The following is an 18,425-nucleotide window of genomic DNA, read 5'->3' as shown; positions in this document are numbered from 1 at the left end:
TGGTGAAAGTAATCGGATTAATGATTACAGGCGTTGCTACGATCCAGCACAGAGAAGCGAGTGGCGTCTGCTTATAAAGGAAGCAGCGAAGATCTGATGAGCCGTTCCCACTTGCTCCCTCGCCCACACATCATGATTACGAATAAGGAACACCTGTTGCCACTCCTGCCTGCCGAGCCAAACCTAGAGAAGGGAGAGAGGTAGAGAAGATACAAAGCAACAGAGTAGCACTTAACTAGGCCCAGCTGCCGCTGGCCTGACAATGTGACTGTCTGTATTATACACTGCTCAAAAAAATTAAAGGAACACTTTGAAAATGCATCATATTTCAATACGGGGAAAAAACAAACTGGATATTAGCATTGATATGGACTGGATAATGTGTTAGGAATGAAAAGTGCCACATTGTTTGATGGGAATGAAAATTATCAACCCCCCAGGAGGGCTAAATTCAAGACACCCCAAAATCAAAGTGAAAAACTGATGTGGCAGGCTAGTCCATCTTGCTGAAATTCCTTGGCAGCAACTCAAAATGGTATTCAGTAGTTTGTATGGCCTCCATGTGCTTGTATGCATGACTGACGATGCCGGGACAAGCTCTGAATGAGACGACAGATGGTGTCCTGGGGTATCTCCTCCCAGAACTGGACCAGGGCATCACTGAGCTCCTGGACAGTCTGAGGAGCAACCTGATGGTGTCGGATGGGTCAAAACATAATGTTCCAAGGGTGTTCTATTGGATTCAGGTGAGCATGGGGGCCAGCTAATGGTATCAGTTCCTTCATCCTCCAGGAACTGCATGACTTCTCTTACCACATAAGACTGGGCATTGTCGTGCACCAGAAGGAATCCAGGACCACTGCACCAATGTAGGGTCTGACAATGGGTCAAAGGATTTCATCCTGATACCTAAAGGTAGTCAGAATGCCATTGTCCAGCCTGTAGAGGTCTGTGCGTCCCTCCATGGATATGCCTCCCCACACCATCACTGACCCACCACCAAACCGGTCATGCTGAACAATGTTACAGGCAGCATAACATTCTCCACGGCTTCTCCAGACCCTTTCATGCCTGTCACATGCGCTCAGGGTGAACCTGCTCTCATCTGTTGTCAGAGAGAAGCTCCGCTGAGAGCTCCCACATAACATAAGAAGATATTCACCAAATCAGAAAAACACGGAGACTGTAATTTTACTTGCAAGGGTAACACAGCACAGTGTAACAAGACACATTAGTGCGAGCTACAAAGACTGCTCCCATACGAAGTTTATTTTATACACAAGCAGGAATGAAAACATAGCATAAGATAAGAAATAGCTCGAGTTACACAAGGGGGTGTGCTAAGCTGAAAGAGTGGAAATATACTGGGATGTGGAGACTAGGGAGAGAGAGAGAGGGAGAGATATGTGCAGATGGAAGTGAGTGAGTGGTATTCTGATAAAATAGTCATGTAAAATACTATGCACACACAGTTAATGCTCTAAGGCTTGATTATGATAAATGTATTTACAAATTCAACTCTAACAAAAAGCACAGGGCACCAGTGGTGGACTTGAAAATTCCTGTGTTCTATGGCAAATGCCAGCCGAGCTCCACAGTGCCAGTCAGCGAGCACAGGGCCCACTAAAGGACGCTGGGCCCTCAGACCACTCTCATTACATCTCTTTCTGATTGTTTGATCAGAGACATTCACACCAGTGGTCTGCTGGAGGTCATTTTGTAGAGCTATTGCAGTGCTCATCCTGTTCCTCCTTGCACAAAGGAGCAGATAGCTGTCCTGCTGATCGGTTGAGGACCTTCGACAGCCCTGTCAAGCTCTCTCAGACTAACTGCCTGTCTCCTGGAATCTCCTCCATGCGCTTGAGAATGTACTGGGAGACACAGCAAACCTTCTGGCAATGGCACGCATTGATGTGCCATCCTGGAGGAGTTGGATTGTCTGTGGAACCTCTGTAGGGTTCAGGTATCGCCTCATGCTACCAGAAGTGACACTTACCCTAGCCAAATGCAAAACTAGTGAAAAACAGTCTGAAAACATTAGGAAGGAAAAAAATGTCAGTGGCCTTCACCTGTAAACTCATTCTTGTTTTGGGGGTTGTCTCATTGTTACCCCTCTAGTGCACCTGTTGTTAATTTTATGAACACCAAAGCAGCTGAAACTGACTAAAAAGCCCCTCAGTTACTTACTTGACCAGATCAGTATCCCACGTTTCACTGATTTGATGCAATACTTAGATTAAAAAGTGTTCCTTTAATTTTTTTGAGCAGTGTCACACTGCTCAAAAAAATTGAGCAGTGTTCCTTTAATTTTTTTGAGCAGCGTGTATATATATATATATATATATATATACACACTGCTCAAAAAAATTAAAGGAACACTTTTTAATCTAAGTATTGCATCAAATCAGTGAAAGTATTGCATATATATATATCATGATAGAGACTGCGATTTGGTAGAATTGGAGTTTCTACCAGTGGAGATTGCGATTGGAGTCTCTACCAGTAGAGACTGCGATCGCAATCTCTACCAGTAGAAACTCTAATCCTACCAGTAGAGATTTGTCAGGGCTAAGGTTAGACTTTTAAGGTTAGGGTCAGGGGTCAGGGCAGGGGTCAGATTTAAAGTTCCATCTCTACTGGTAGAGATTACAATTGCAAACTCTACTGGTAGAGACTCCAATCGCAATCTCTACCGGTAGAGACTCCAATCGCAATCTCTACTGGTAGAAACTCCAATTCTACCAAATCGCAGTCTCTACCCTGACACACACACACACACACACACACACACACCACACATATACATATATATATATATATATATATATATATATATATATATATATATATATATATATACTGTGGGTACAGAAAGTATTCAGACCCCTTGAAATTTTTCACTCTCTGTGTCATTGCAGCCATTTGCCAAAATCAAAAAAGTTCATTTTATTTCTCATTAATGTACACTCAGCACCCCATCGTGACAGAAAAAAACAGAAATGTAGACATTTTTGCAAATTTATTAACTACGCCGCCATCCATCACTATGTATTGGAGCAAAGTCAGCAAACAGCCCTTTAATTTACAATTCAGTGAAAACTGACATTGGTCCTACACAGTACATCCCCAACACTCTCTGGCTCTCTGTTTGTTTGAAACAGGGTTCATACAGCTTTTATAAAAGTAAAATCAAATTGCATCACAGGCCCTTTCAACACCATCAGTAACCTAAATCTCAAACACCATGCAGAGCAGTAGTGATGGTGAAATCGAAGCTTCATGAAGCAATGAACCACTTTGACACATCTGCTTCAAGAATGACACATTGCTTCGAAGCATTTGACACAATCAGGCGTAAACTAACCGTGACGTCACCCGTTGGTTTCAACGGCGAGAAAATGAAGCCCGGATTTTGCTACTTCCTGGTCGCTGTTTTGGATTTTTTGGAGCCAGTGACGTAAAAAGCGTCATCAAACAGACTGGACCGGAGAGCAACTGGGGGCAGGATTGGCTGAGGACTCTCTTATCCCACCCACATTTTACCGCAGAGGCTTCTGTTGCTGTCTATCAAGTATAGCCACGCCCCCTGGCTCCACCAACTTTAACGATTTATTTAAAATTCAGTATTGATTTATTTTAAGATCGGCCACCTGATCTCTCATTTTGACCATGAAAACTAACGGGGGAAAATCCTGAGCTGTAGAAAATCAGTCTATCAAATTTTATTTTTTCCAAAAATGAATTGGGGTCTATGGAGAAAAAGCTTTTTGGAGCCAGCCCTAGCGGACGGCGTGATATTGCAAGTTTTTGACACTCCCGAGTGGGCTTCAATTCTGGAGCCAGATGCTACGTCCATTATATATACAGTCTATGGACACAATCAGAAGAGTGACATCTGCTGGTCCTGTGTCAGAACTGCACCTAAGTGGAAAAAAAATGAAAAAGCCTCATGACTGCTTGTCTCATACTGCTTTGTACTTGCAATAAATGTTTTAAAACGTTAAATATATATGTTTGTGTGCATATATGTGTAGTGTGTTTCTATGAATGAATGTGTGTTGTGTATGAGTGAATCTATGCGTATGTATCTGTGTGTTATTTAATGTATGAAATGCAACTAGATATATCTAAACTAAATTCTAACTAAATGTATACTCTCCCTAACTTCTCTCAAAATGACAAATGGCAAATGCACTAGCGTAATCTCCTCCTCTCAAAAACCCACAATTTGAGGAGTGAATCAGACCCCTATGCCTTTTAAGACCTGGACAGATTGAAATGTCCAACCCCTTCAAAGTTCGCTCGAAGCACCACGACACGCGATGTGACGTAACGAGGCCTCGTTCTCGATAGTCACGTGATTGTGGGCGTGCTGAAGCAGGGATCGAAACACCGTCTTGGAACACTTTGGCTTCAAAAGCTCGGCACTGTGTCGAGCAAACTGGCTCAAGCGTAACATCACTACAGAGCAGCATGCCTATCGTCACCTTTTCCTTTATGTTGTTTAACTGTACAGTGGATGTTTTTACCATTTATGGCAATTTGTGGCACAGGCAAACCTGGAGTGTGAACTGCCGAGAACGTGGTCGGCTTTCAGCAATTCACAGGGCTGATAATCTGGCTTTTCATGCAGTGGCACAGATAAAGACCCCCATGACTTTCAGAATAAATGTTCTCCAGTGCTTACTAAGACTAACACTGCCAATGATTAGACTCACTCCACCGACACACAGTCACTTTCTGACTTGAATGATCAACTCTCTGTTCTGTCTGGGAGACTAAATGAGTCACAAACACAAAGAACTTTTAGTGGCTGCTTTCAGCTTTACTGTAAAAAGAAACCAAAGAGAATCACCATTAACCTTTGCATCCCATTCATATGGATGTTTATGGGTGGGACAGCAAATGAAAAGCAAATGCTTTGTATAAAGACAAATTTTTGTCTTACTGAATGTATTTTAACAACTTTGCATCTTTTGATCCAAATATCCAAATATCCAAATATATATATTTTTACCATTCTGAACATTTTTGATAAAATGATATGGTTGATAACATGACTAATAGAAAATAATATTTTGAATGTGAATGCTCTATTTGATTCCGCATGAATGATGCTGAGTTTGAAGTTTCTATGCTAAATCCGCACATTTTTTAAAATTGTCAACCTAAATTAAAGTCCTTACCATTTAAAAAAAATAGCAACTTAAATTGTACATAAATTTCACCTTCCACGAGGCTTTAATTGAAAGCCATACTTCATCATAGATGTGCAAACAAAAAAGTCAATTATTTTTTGATATTTTATCTATCTAATATTTAAAAAAGTTTATTTAAGTCAGTGAATACAACAGACCTGCAGTGTTTCGTTGGGTGGTACATTTCAAACATCCACATGAATGTCAGGACTCAAGGTTTCCCAGCAGAACACTGGATTATAATAAGATGATCACACGGTAATAAATTACCAGCATTTCACAAAACTTAATTGTATTATTTTACAGTAATTTGGTGTAATTAAGTTCCCCTGTATTTTTCCAATGAATGCCTATAAAAACTGCAGTATTCTTGGATTATACAGCATTTAACTGCTATTTTAAAGTAAAATCCTGCAATCAAAAAACCCTGTAATATCACAACAAGGTCTGTAATATCACAGCAACACAGTAAAAACATGTAAGGATTTCACAGTATTCAACAGTATTATTACAGTGAAATATTGTATTCAAATATTCACATGGCATAGACAAACTGAAAACTGAACTGAAAAACTCTGACCAATCCCTGCCATTCGGTCCTAGTGGAAAGAACCAATCAGATGCCTCAAGTCTCATCCCCCCTCCCCCCCCACCCCACCCCCCACCCCCCACCCCACCCCCCACCCCGTTCCTCCCTCCTCTCCGAGTGCACACTTATCCTGTTTTACCGTTGCCGGAAATATCAAGTTCGCTCCTTAGCAGAAATACAAAGTTAGCGGGAGAATAAATTGATAAGATTACATCTAAATCGAAATTAGAGCATCTGTACTCCCTCCACGGAGCTTTGAGCAAGCAATTTTGTGGTGGCTCAGCTTCTGACAGAGCACTGACGGGAGGAGGGAGTGAAGCTTAGCGGAGGTGCCACTTGCAAATTGACTTCTGGGCTGAATGGAGGAGGTGAGTAATATTCTCTTTCAAATAGATGTTTATCGCATGACACAGTTCATATTTTGTTAGCAAGAGCCCGAAACTGTCTAACTTTCTCTAACGTCTAACGTTCTCTCGTGGTTAGCCTAATAGCATAGTTGCCTAAGTCATATTGGCCAAAAAATGACTTAGGCAATTATGCTATTAGGCTAAGAGTAATTGGCGAAAGGTAGCTACCTATCGAAAGGCTGCTAGTAACACCCTAACACTATTAGCAACTTAGCACTGCTAGCCAACCAGTCAACGTCAGCTCGCTATAGCATTAATTAGTGGTCGGCACCAAAGGCTTACGTTATCGAGTCTATTTCCAGAACGATAAATTAGAGCAACGTAATTCTTTTTAATCACATGGATCCCATGTATGTGTTTGTAGTTGTCAGGCCAGTAAGATATTGCAGTGTTTCATCTGTAGTTCATTTGGGAGGGCGAGGCGCCATCCCAACACACTCCCGCCTTGCCAATAGGATCCCATTGCATTACATTATTTGATTGTTAATATCAGCTAGTTAAACGGGCCTAGAGCAGGCGTTCTTTTTTATATCAAATTCAAGAGCTAACTCTGATTTGCGCAAATTCCAAGTCCTTAATGCATTGACACTGTTGTATTGCATTAATTTCTCCACTCATTTGGAGCAGGCGGGGCTCCCCCCTCCCTTGTCTCTCACAACATGCGGTCAGGTCAATTTTATTTTAAAGCTAGTCACACAGCGCCAGTCGCCAGATCAGAACAGTCGGGATGTTTTCTATTGGACAGGTTTATACCTGTGCTTTCATTAAACAAACTAAAGCTTATATACTACGTCATTGCGCTCCTCTGCTCTGTGTTGCACAAGGCTGAAGTCGGACCGACGCGCCTACCTAAGTCTAAACCATAGAGGAAACACGGTATTGTGTTTTGATTCTAGGAATCTACATGACTAAAATAGATAATAATAATAATAATAATAATTACATTTGCATGGCACGTTATATCTGATACAGATCACAAAGTGCTCATAACAAATGATGTGGTATCTGTTCTTTTTTTTTTTTTTTTGTCTGCATATCCACTCACAAATGACACCAACCACCCATGGTGTCATTGCTTAAGCTTCATGCAATTGCTTTTCTTTTTTGTGACTGTGACCATCACCTGCCCTCATGGCAAATTAACCTATCATGTTTATTTCAAGCTGTTTCCTACATTATGCCATTGAGGGCTGTGCACACCCAAGTGAAACATAAAACAAACACAGGACAGACAGAAAGGTGAGGCATAGACAGTGTTCTGAGAGAAAAGGTGCATTCTATTTATTTGTGGTCTTTAATTCACACCTTGAAACCAGTTACAAATCTAAGACCCTTCACAAACACCAGATACGACAGAATCCCAACAGGCTCAATCATGAAGATGTCAGGAGGCCACAGAAAGGCTAGATGAAGCAGGGTGAGATCCACACACTAACCCAGCAACCTCCACTGACTCAGGGACCGGAGGAACAAACTCTATTGAGTTTTGGTAAGTGCCGGTGTGGTGGGTCTGGCATGCATAAAAACCTCCACCAAAAGGAGGGAACTGTCTCCCCCAGCCCAAGGAGGCCCACACCGCCCCCCCGCAGAAGCTACCGGGCGGAGAGCCAGCCCAGGAGCCCGGAGCGACCCCCCCCCCCCCACAGTCACAGCCCCAAGGCCCGCGCAGCAGAACGGGCCATAGTAGACCCCCACGGCGCCCCACCGGGCCACAGCCCCACCTCCCCCTCGACCAACCGCTCCCCACCCCCCACGAAGAAAACACGACAGGCGGCCCAGCCTGACCCAAACGGCCGCCAGGCCACCACCCGCGACGTTTTAAGTCGCAAATGGCGACCCGGCAACCGTCCAAACCGAGTGCCCGACCGAGCTGAACCGCCCACCACGCCCCCCCACGGAAGCAGCCACCCCGCACGACGCCACCGACAACCCCCACGACCCCCGGCACCCGCGGCCACTCGGCGACCGCCCAAACAGAGCGCCGCCCGGGGGGCAAGGCCAACCACGTCGAGCCACAGGGGACAGCACCTAGAAAGTTAGCTAAGCATGCAGTGACACCAAGCTAGCCATTCATGCATATAGACAGAGGATCCTGAGGAGTTGATGGCTGTAAGGTGTCGTCGATACGGCCCGCTCGGTCCTGCTAACAGCGACTGGGTTCCTAACTGAAGACAATCATTAGTTACACAATGCCAAAGTACATAAGCAGCAACATATATTGGGGTGAAGTGGTGGCTCTCGCTAACAGGCATAGTCAGCTTACCAGGTTTAAGTTAAGGGAGTTAATATACGGTGACCATGTTTGTATAAAATTTAACAACTGATTTTTATTTGAAGCAGAGATTTTCTCCATTGAAATATGATTTATTAGGAAGTTCAACCAGAGGTTGATGTTCAGAGATTGCTTATTTTTCCAGTTAACAAGGATTGTTTTTTTGGCGATGGCGAGGGCTACAAGTAAGGATTGAGATTGTTTGCGTGGTAGGTTCGTTGTTGTTAAGTCGCCGATTAAACACAGACTTGGAGATAAAGGAATCCTGCAGTCCAAGATTGCGGAAAGCTTTTCTGAGACATTACTCCATAAAATTTTAACGGGGGTGCATAGCCATAGAGCATGAAAATAAGTATCAGCAGTGTTCTGGGAGCACTGAAGACAGATGTCGGAGTCGGAGAATCCCATTTTCTTCATCATGTATTGAGTGATATGTGTTCTATGGAGGATTTTGTATTGAATGAGTTGTGATGATGTGGTATCTCTTCATTTCAGGTGAAACGATGAAGCCCTCTGGATGGCTTATATCCATCGAGGGACATGTTGTGATGGGCCCACACCCTTTGTTTTTACACGGAGTAGCTGCTTTCTTCAGCAGCTATTACGTCTTCAACCTTGAATATCCTGCCGCTGGATCGTCCACGCTGGAGTTCATTGTTATGGTCTTGTATAAAGTTCACATTTAGTCTTGTAATTCACATTATAGTATCAGCTTCCAACTCAGTGCTTATACTAAGGTCTAAAATGCTGACAAAGAAGGTACCTGAGGCTAGCCTTGCGAGACCATTTAAGATCTCGCGAACTCATTCAGTTTCACTCTGCAGATCAGTCTGGGTATCTACACATTACACTGACTAGGGTCCAACAAATATCTACTGGTCTAATCACGGCTGTTTATTTTATTTAAATTATTTTATTTTGCGGGCTATGTGATTTTGAAACGTCTGTTATGAAATGCAAACGTATTGAATGAAGTACAGCGCACATTTTCTTTAAAAGCAGAACAAAATGCTTTCAGACCCTTTGTTGAAAAGGCGTGTCGTCATACTTCCTTCCAAACAGGGTTAGCTTTAATTTACCAACTGACCAATTGCGTTAAGATGCATTTGAACGAGATGCTGCATCTCAAGAAGTTATCCTAAATAAATTGAAATTGAAATAGAGTGGCATTGTACGTTGATAGAGCCCCTTACAGTAGAAAATCAACAGACGATGCCCAGACCACTTCGGCGAACTTAACCTGTGGCACCCTGGCTAAAAATGACTACAAATAGTTTTATGGTGAGAGGAAGATCCAACAAGTTGAATCATTAGTGTATATGGATGTGATATGGGAAAAGGCACAGGTGAACACCTTGATAAATGCTGCCTGCAATACATAATCATGTATTTAAAATTGAAACTATATTTTCTTATTAACAGGTGCTTCTTGGGCATCAATCCTGAAAGAGGCTCAAAGACCAAGAAGCGGACAACAATGAACCCTCATGTGAGCACCCTTTTCAGGAAATTAATTGACTCTGAGTGGGCATCATAATTTTTTGCTGCAGCAGTTGTCAGACTCCGTTTTGAGTGTTTCTTTTTGTATTTTTTTGAGGACAGCTTTGCACTACTAGATTTTGTACAACGCTGTTGCGTGTGGATTATAGAATGTTTGAGACAGAGGAGCGCCTGGCCCATTCACAATATCCTTTCATTGCTCTCTCTCTTCCTCTCTTACCTTGCCATGGAGGCCTCATTCCCAGTCTTGTACTGTTATTGTGACACAGCTGGGTAGTCTGGACAAATGTTGGCTTTCTTATTTTCTTATTAAATTAGAGTAATAAAAAGAATCACATGTCTGTTACTGTTATTAAGACACAGCTGGGTACTTGATTTGCAAGTTCCTGCACAATTTCTAGGCATTTTAAGATGGCTTTGGAAAGTTACTGACTTTGAAGTTGAATTTCTTGAATTCTTGAAATTTCTTGAAAGTTATGTTGAATAACCTTTATCTGTAAATGAATGTCTTTTAGGTGACATTGACTTTACCTCAGAGTGTGGTGCTGGTGGGGGGGTTTGATGTTAATTGTACAATGATTGTAATGTGTTTTGCTGCTGTAGCACTATGTGGATGTTGCCATTCTTATGTATTAAATTCAATTAGATAAAAAAAAAAGAACCTGTGTGTTAATGTTATTTTGACGCAGCTGGGTGGTTGCATTGCAAGTTTCTGCACAATTTCTCTGCCTGGCCAATTTTTGCATGACTTCCACAGTACACATTGTAAACCCACAGTAAATTACTGTCAACTTGTGCATTACTTTCACAGCACACACTGTAAAAGTACAGGGCCTTGTTGTAATGATGTACAGCAAAAGGTTGTATTTCCCCAGTACTGTACTGTAAAATCACAGTAATTGCTTTGTTATTGAAACTGTGAAGTTGCAGTATATAGTTGTGCTTTTACAACAATGCATTGTGATATCACAGATGTGAAGTTACAGGAAATTGTTGTGAGTACTTTTCACATTATAATGCTGTAATCCTTGCTGTGAAAGTCATGCAAAACTTATCCAATAATTTTTTGTGAAATCTCAGTGAAAAACTTTAAAGTGCAATGTTATTCTCCTCACCTGTCAGTGGTCATAATGTTGTGGCTGATCGGTGTATATTGGAGTTATCAGTCTTTTTTTTTAAAAATTCTTTATTTTTTCAAATCTGAAATGCAGACATTGGAACAGATCTCATACGTGGAGGAGCAATCATGATTCCTCTGCAATCCAGTCTTTTCTTTTTCTTCTTTAAGTGTGAAAAAAATACAAATTTAAAAATAAATAAATAAATAAATAATAACAAACAATAACATGGGAGAGTATAAGTGTAGTTTGAAGTAAACGAAAAATACAACACTTCCAGCCACGAGAGGCAGAAAGGGAGGGGAAACAAAAGGGAGCAATTTGCTAAGACTATTAGTTCACCTCCACAAAGTCTGTCTGAATGGGTTTGACATATTTAACCCAGTTGGCCCATAGCTTCACAAAAATATATTTTTGCAAACATAAACAAAATTGAATTCTCTCCATAATATAAATATCATTTACAATTTTAATCCATTCTTGTATTGTGGGGGGTTCAGGAAGTAACCACCGTCTGGTAATAGCTTTTTTGCAGGCAGAGATCAATATACAGAAAAGGTATTTATCACCGTGCCTTATCTGAAAGTCCATATTTCCTAAAAATAAAGTGATAAACTGTAGAGGTAAGTCTTCTTCAAGTATACACTTCAATGCTTTATGAAATTCTAACCAAAATAGTTTTATCACTGGGCATTCCCAGAAAATGGGCCAGTGATTGGCCCCCTGAAACTCACATTGTCTCCAACATTTAGTATCTCCTCCTGCAAAATATGCTTTCTGGAATACAGCATTTCCAACCAAATTCTCGCCACACGTGAACTTGTGCATTTCCATACATAATTCCACATATCTGACCAACTTTCATCTGATATTGTAAGAGTGCCATCTCTCTCCCATTTCTGTTTGACATATTCTGTTGTGTATAATTTTTTCTTCATAAAAATCTTACAGAGTTTACACACGTGGACAAAATTGTTGGTACCCCTCAGTTAAAGAAGGAAAAACCCACAATTCTCACTGAAATCACTTGAAACTCACAAAAGTAACAATAAATAAAAAATTATTGAAAATTAAATAATCAAAAACAGCCATTACTTTTAAATTGTTGATTAACATAATTATTTAAAAAAACAAACTAATGAAACAGGCCTGGACAAAAATGATGGTACCTCTATAAAAGATTGAAAACTATTTGACCAGAGTGACATGATTAACTCAGGTGTGTCATTTAATTGACATCACAGGTGTTTCCAAACTCATAATCAGTCAGTCTGCCTATTTAAAGGGAGACAAGTAGTCACCCTGCTGTTTGGTGAAAAGGTGTGTACCACACTGAACATGGACAACAGAAAGCGAAGGAGAGAATTGTCCCAGGACATCCGAAAAAAAATGATAGACAAACATCTTAAAGGTAAAGGTTATAAGACCATCTCTAAACAGCTTGAAGTTCCTGTGACAACAGTGGCTCATATTATTCAGAAGTTCAAGACCCACGGGACAGTAGCCAACCTCCCTGGACGTGGCCGCAAGAGGAAAATTGATGACAAATTGAAGAGACGGATCGTTGGAATTGTATCCAAAGAGCCCAGAGCAACCTCCAAAGAAATTAAAGGTGAACTCCAAGGCCAAGGTACATCAGTGTCAGATCGCACCATTCGTCGTTGTTTGAGCCAAAGTGGACTTCATGGGAGACGACCAAGGAGGACACCACTGCTGAAAAAAACTCATAAAAAAGCCAGACTGGAATTTGCAAAAATGCATGTTGACAAGCCACAAAGCTTCTGGGAGAATGTCCTTTGGACAGATGAGACCAAACTGGAGCTTTTTGGTAAGGCACATCAACTCTATGTTCATAGACTCAAAAACCAAGCATACGAAGAAAAGAACACTGTCCCTACGGTGAAACATGGAGGAGGCTCAGTAATGTTTTGGGGCTGCTTTGCTGCATCTGGCACAGGGTGTCTTGAAAGTGTGCAAGGTACGATGAAATCTGAAGACTATCAAGGCATTCTGGAGAGAAATGTGCTGCCTAGTGTCAGAAAGCTTGGTCTCAGTCGCAGGTCATGGGTCTTCCAACAGGACAACGATCCAAAACACACAGCCAAAAACACCCAAGAATGGCTGAGAGAAAAGCGTTGGACTATTCTAAAGTGGCCTTCTATGAGCCCAGATCTGAATCCCATTGAACATATGTGGAAGGAGATGAAACACGCCATTTGGAGAAGACACCCATCAAACCTGAGACAACTGGAGCTGTTTGCTCATGAGGAGTGGACCAAAATACCTGTTGACAGCTGCAGAACGCTCATTGACAAATACAGAAATCGTTTAATTGCAGTGATTGCCTCAAAAGGTTGTGCAACAAAATATTAAGTTATGGGTACCATCATTTTTGTCCAGCCCTATTTCATTAGTTTGTTTTTTTAAATAATTATGTTAATCAACAATTCAAAAGTGATGGCTGACTTTGATTATTTAATTTTCAATAAATTTTTATTTATTGTTACTTTTGTGAGTTTCAAGTGATTTCAGTGAGAATTGTGGGTTTTTCCTTCTTTAACTGAGGGGTACCAACAATTTTGTCCACGTGTGTATATATAATTCCTTTGTTGGAACAGTTCTGATAAGCACCAATACACAATTTAAGTATTGGATCCTCAAGGTCTGTTTCATATTTTATATTATGGTCAAAGTAATTTCTTAATTGAAGATACCTGTAAAAATCAGCCTTTCCAAGGCCATATTTTCTCTTTAAATACTCAAAATCTCTAAACTGACCTTTGTCTGTCAAAGACAGAAATGTTGTTATTCCTTTTGAGATCCATAGCTTAAATCCTTGATCCATTTTATTACCTCCGCCAGGAGGTTATGTAATCACCGGAGTTTGTTTGTCTGTCCGTCTGTGTGTGTGTGTGTGTGTGTGTGTGTGTGTGTGTGTGTGTGTGTGTGTGTGTGTGTGTGTGTGTGTGTGTGTGTGGGTGTGTGTGTGTCTGTCTGTCTGTTTGTCTGTTAACAGCATAACTCAAAAAGTCATGGACAAGGTCTCTGTCCAATTGAGATCTCTGTCCAATTGAGAGATGGCCTGGCGGCCATCTCTCAATTGTCCTTCGACCTTTAAAAAATTCCTGGATCCAGACGGTGATTCGGATCACCTCCAAAATCTAATCGATTCTTACTCTTGCTCTTCCGGACATCCTGTAAAAATTTGGTGAAAATCCGTCCATGACTTTTTGAGTTATGCTGTTAACAGACAAACAGACAGACACACACACACACAGACAGACAGACAAACAGCATGGCAGAGGTATGTGCTCTCCGAGTGCTTTTCTAGTTAGGTTTAAAACCTGGATCGTAGGCACACCACTGAATTATTTGTATTTTGTATTTTGTATATTCTTCTGCAACTGATTTCCAAATTTTTAACTGGGTTTTAAGCAAAGAGTTTTGCACAGTATCTAAAACTCTTCCTAGATTTTTGCAAGCCAGCATTGCATGAACTGGGGGATTATTCATACTTGAGAGTTCAATCTCTTTCCACCTAGCCTGAAATGTTGGGGTACAGATATTTATTAGAGGTTTAATCTGTGCTGAAAAGAAGTGAGTTTTAAAATTAGGGAGGGCCATTCCCCCTTCCTCCTTTTGGAGTTGTAACGTTTGAATTCTGACCCTTGGCTTCTTTCCTTGCCAAATAAATCTAGAAACTACTTTATTCAGTTCTAGGAGATTTTTTGGGGGGGGGTTTCTACAGGGAGAGCCTGAAATAAGAAAAGGTAACGAGGAAGAACATTCATTTTTACTGAATCAATTCTATGAGTTAAGCCAAGAAAAGAAACTGAATTCTACCTACATATGTCTTCTTTAATTTTTGCTAGGAGGGGGTCATAATTAATCTCAGAAACTGAGTGGATGGATCTTGTTAAAATTACTCCCAGATATTTCAGTGAGGTCTGATCCCATTTAAGGTTAAATCTTGTTTTAATGTGATCCGGAGGGGAATAGTTAAAAGACAAGATTTGAGTTTTTTGTATGTTTAATTTGTATCCAGCATGTCTACTAAATGTCTCTAAAAGGTTCATTAATTGAGGAAAAGAGGTTGAGGGTTGTTTTAAATAAACAAGAATATCATCAGCATATAATGCCACCTTATGCTCTTCCTCATTCATGCAGATACCTTTAACATCTTCCATCTGTCTTATTAATTGCGCAAGAGGCTCTATGTATAGGGCAAAAAGCTGAGGAGACAGGGGACACCCTTGTCGTGTTCCGCGCTGTAGTACAGTAGAATCCGAAAGAGAGCTATTTATTTTAATACGGGTTGATGGCTTACTATACAATGTAGGAATGATTGCAACAAACTTGTCATTCATGCCAAATTTTTTAAGTACGCTATATAGGAAAGGTCAGCCCACTGAGTCAAAGGCCTTCTCAGCATCTAAGCTGAGAAGGACAGCTTCAGTGTTGTTTTGTTGCAAGTGATTTATTATGTGAAGAGACCGTCTTATATTATCATGTGTTTGTCTTTTGGAAATTCTGTCTTTTGACTGTTTGATCATTGTGTATGAGTTCTGGGAGAATGGTTTCCAGTCTTCTAGCAATAATGGCCGCAAATAATTTGTAATCAGTGTTGAATACAGAAATTGGGCGATATGATCCGCATTCTAAATGGTTTTTGCCTTCCTTTGGGATAACTGAGATCACCGCCTCATTCCATGATATAGGCATTATACCTTTTTCAAGAGTACAGTTACAAGCCCTTATTAAAACCGGCATTACCTCACCTCGAAAGGCTTTGTACCATTCTGATGGCAGCCCATCGGGACCAGGGGATTTGTTTGCTTTAAGTCTTGAAATAGCAATATTTAATATATTAAATATTTTGAGCAATATTTAATATTTAATTTAATTCTGAATCCGTCACTGTTAATCATTTATTCTGTTCTTCTGAGAGTGTTGGAAGTTTAAGAATATTTAAGAGTTTATTTATTCGATGTTCATCTTCTAATTGTGGTTGTGTGTATAGGAGCTTGTAATAATTTTTAAAGGTTTCATGTATTTCTTTCTGCTTATATTGTATGACTTTAGTAATAGGGTCCTTTATTTTATATACTGTTTTTTCAGCTTGTTGTTTTTGCAACCTTCTTGCTAATAGTCTAGCTGCTCTCAAACCTGATTCATAATATTTCTGTTTTGTGAATATCATATTTTTTTCTCAATTTCCTGTGAATATATTAAGTTTATTTCATTTTTGTTTTACTTTATTTTGGCGATCAGGTCAGCTTTTTGTTCCTTTTTATGTTGTGTCTCCAAGTCTTTTAATTGTTTATCAAGATCTGTTAGTCTTAATTGTTTTCTTTTTTTCATAAGAGCAGAAAGATTCCCCCCCCCCCCCTGATAAGTGCCTTAAAGTGTCCCATAGTATAGCTGAGTTAACGTCCCCCGTATCATTTTCTTCTAGAAACCTTTTTATGTCATTTTTCATTTGGATTTTGAATTGTGGATTATTTAATATGCTTGTGTTTAGCCTCCATGATGTTTTTCTAGGACTATCACTAATATGAACAGTGCATGATGAAAGAAGGGCATGGTCAGATAGATCAATACATCCAATATCACAATTTTGTATTCTATGTCGATCCCTAGTAAAAAATGAAAAAATAATCTATTCTGGAATAAGTGTCATGGGGGCTTGAGTAGAAGGTATAATCTCGGCCTGACGGATTCAAGTTTCTCCAAAGATCCAAAACACCATGCTCATTTATCAGTGCATTAATTTTTTTATGTAATGATGTAGTGTTTGAGACCCCTGAGGAGTCCAGTTTCGGGTTCAGATGTTCAATTGCCACCACATATAACGATGCCTTTATCCCCCATCATTAAATCGAACATCTTCCTGTAAAATGCAAAATCACTCCCATAGACATTCCAAAAATTACTAAAACATCATCTATTTTGCCTGACACTACAACAAATCTCCCTTCCTTATCTACTAACTCTGAAGTTTGTTCAAAAGCCACGTTTGATGATATTAAAATTGCTACCCCTCTCCTACGTCCTGTTTTATAACTAGAGGGAAACACTTTTGAGAATCCCATCCTCTTTAATTTCTCATGCTCAGATGGAGTGAGATGTGTCTCTTGTAAGAAAACCACCTGCCCATTCTCCCTCCTCACTTTACACAGTATTTGACTTCTCTTAGCTGGGTTTGTAATCCCTTTCATGTTAAATGAGATAACTTTAAGGATCTGCTTATTCATTTATATATAATTTGACACAAATCAAAGCCTTCTCGTGAATTTTAAGTAGTATTAAAGCTGTACACAACAGAACTCTCTCCCAAAGAAAGAAAGAGAAAAAAAGGGGGGGGGGGGGGGGGGGATAATAGGAACATATATAGAACAGTTTTAAACATAAACTTTGGAAACAGGTGTCCTACAAACGTGTCTAAGGTAGAGGCTCATAAAGGAGGAGCCCTGTGGGATTTTGAGAGAACAAACTCCCATTAGGGGGTGTCCCACGCAACAGCATGGGTCGTGGGGCCCTAGTTTTTAGCCACATGCTATTCAGAATTTAAGTCAAGTGTACAGGCTGAAGATAATTCGCCAACTCACTAGTTCTGACTCATTTAGATACAGAGCAGTAGAATTCACACATAGCTGTGAAAAGCGCATCTCGGCTTATCAGTAATGTTCATTACTTACAGGCTACAGATAAGGTCTTCATATTAAAGGGGCTATAGATCATCAATCTTTATCCATAGGGGATTGCCTTCTGAAATCTTTGAGCTTTTCTTTATACTGGAAACGCTGATTTTTCTGAGTTATCAGTCATATGATCTTCTTCTGTGGATCTTCTTCTGCTCAATTGTCATGAAATTCTTAATGTTTAAGAAAAGACTGAGAAATTAACTGATATAACACTGTTTTTTGTCGACCATAAACAAATATAAGGAGTAAACACCCCCAGCTCCATAAAAGAAGGAACATAACCAGAAATAGAAATTATACATATTTTATATACATATAAAATAATGACAATCATAACCACAAAATAATAAATCATTAATTTCCATACTGAGTAAAGCTGAACTTCACTACTTCCATTATAGAGGCCCATTCTTGTCCTATTGTCCTATTTTACAATTTCCATCAGCTAATTCTTTCTTGCTGGGTAAAAACCCTTCTGTGTGTGTGTGTGTGTGTGTGTGTGTGTGTGGGGGGGGGGGGGGGGGTGCGTGTGTGTGTGTGTGTAGCCTGAAAACCTGCTCATGATCACAAGTTTCCACAAGTCTAGGCTGCATTTGTTATCTTTTTTGTTTTTGAACAAAAGGGCAAAGGCCAAAAG

The sequence above is a fragment of the Acanthochromis polyacanthus genome, chromosome 5 (genome assembly GCF_021347895.1).
Source record: "Acanthochromis polyacanthus isolate Apoly-LR-REF ecotype Palm Island chromosome 5, KAUST_Apoly_ChrSc, whole genome shotgun sequence".
Classification (NCBI taxonomy): Eukaryota; Metazoa; Chordata; class Actinopteri; family Pomacentridae; genus Acanthochromis; species Acanthochromis polyacanthus.
Note: the sequence above shows the minus strand (reverse complement) of the source record.